The sequence below is a fragment of the Ailuropoda melanoleuca genome, unplaced genomic scaffold (genome assembly GCF_002007445.2).
Source record: "Ailuropoda melanoleuca isolate Jingjing unplaced genomic scaffold, ASM200744v2 unplaced-scaffold67720, whole genome shotgun sequence".
Classification (NCBI taxonomy): Eukaryota; Metazoa; Chordata; class Mammalia; order Carnivora; family Ursidae; genus Ailuropoda; species Ailuropoda melanoleuca.
In genome coordinates, this window is record NW_023242415.1 from 1 (window position 1) to 1,446 (window position 1,446).

Consider the following 1,446-nt stretch of genomic DNA (forward strand, 5'->3'; position numbering starts at 1 on the left):
CCCCCAGCCTCGATGTCTTTTTCTTCAGGAAGCCTTCCTGATATTCCCAAATCCCAAAGGGGCTCTTCCTGTATCCTCCCTATGCGGTCCAGCGTCCCTGTCACCATGCTGTATTCCGCCAAAGAGTGACCGAGGTGGTTTCCATGAGGTCAAGGTGTTTGCCTGGTGCATTTAGCCTGACGGTGTGCAATAAATATTTGTGGTACAAAGAAGCCCAGTGAAATGTGAGTGAAATACAACTAGAAGTAAATCAAGGAAGCAAAAATTCCAGATAGCTCCATTTGACTATTTATAAAAATCTTGATAACAGACTTTTTTCTACACTGCCCACCCCAAAGGAAGCACCTAGCCTGACATTTGTTTATGTAGTTAAATAGAAAGAAGAGCAGAGAACAAGATTAGAAATTACCAGATGTTCCCTATTAACCCTGAATGTAAGTGGTAAATGATGCTCAGTGACCTTTATTAACTGCAGCTGAAATGACCATTGACCGTGAGGGCTTCAGCAACAGATGCCTCTCTGGATATGAGAATTTGTAAGAGCTTGAAATAAGGCACAGTGTCTGTTACAACCGTCCGCTCAGCGGGGATCGTGTGGCAGAACCTGACCCTCACAAATGAGTCCCTGCCCTCAAGACATTGACTTTGCCTTCATACCGTTCTTTTTCAAAGGAATGGAGAGGGTTTAATACTCTTAAACTGTTAATGACCGGAATCCTTTTTATAACCCTAAGTCTTGAGATCTGTGGCTTTGGTGAAAAATAAAGCACAGAAACCCAGAATATTCGTATAAGTGACAACATACCATGTGTTCTTATTCATCTGGCCCTTACCCAAATTTGGGGCATGACGCGTAGTGGAATCTAGAGCTCTGAAGGGACCCATGTCCTTTCATCAGGAAACACTTTCTGGAATTCAAGCTCGGCTGTTGTTGCACAGAAGTGGGCACCAGTAGGCGGAGTGGGGTTCGGCCGGGCAAGGGGGAGACGGAGGTAGTGGCAGCCACCCCCACGGCTGTCTCGGCCTCCTACCAGTACAGGTGCATCGAACGCAACCAGGAGGCCGAGGAACTGTACCAAGACGATAACCATCTGCAAATCCTGCCGTAAAACCTGTAGACAGACATATCCAGTACAATTCTGTTACCATCTTGATTAATGCTATTTTATGCAAAGCCCAGGCCTTACAGGCATCTTCTTTTCAGTACTAAAATAAACATGCAGGGAAAACTCTGCACATTTTGTTTGTTTTGTGAAGCATTCCTAAGGTGGCGGCGGCTTCAAGGTTCAAACCAGAACACGATCCTGACAACTTCATCAGATATACCAAGGAGTGGGATGTCTCCAGAATGTTTGCAATTTCTTCTCTAGAACAAACTGCCTTCTTTATTGGCATTTTTACTTTCCTGTGGGTAGAATGACTGATGACAGCAGGGAAAAAAAAAAA

The 1,446-nt window shown here is 44.7% G+C and overlaps 1 pseudogene; it reads left to right on the forward strand.

The window, feature by feature from the left end:
• Nucleotides 1-480: 480 nt before the first annotated feature.
• LOC117800296 lies at nt 481-1,438 on the forward strand (annotated as a pseudogene).
• Nucleotides 1,439-1,446: the final 8 nt, after the last annotated feature.